A 205-nucleotide genomic window follows, 5' to 3' on the forward strand; every position below is an offset into this window, starting at 1 on the left:
AAAGAAGAAAGAAAATCAAAGTGAAGAGAATTTATCAAACCGTTTTACAAAGAAACGACAGCAAAGCAAAGGGAGTGTGAAGCAAGTGAAGCAAGGCCCGAAACGCATCTTTTTAACCGGCGAGAAACGGGAACAATAAAACACACTGCACCTTATCTAAAGTCATTATTATTCTCCTCCCAGCAAAGTGAGAGAAGCCTCCTCC

This window comes from Penaeus monodon, chromosome 34 (assembly GCF_015228065.2).
Source record: "Penaeus monodon isolate SGIC_2016 chromosome 34, NSTDA_Pmon_1, whole genome shotgun sequence".
Classification (NCBI taxonomy): Eukaryota; Metazoa; Arthropoda; class Malacostraca; order Decapoda; family Penaeidae; genus Penaeus; species Penaeus monodon.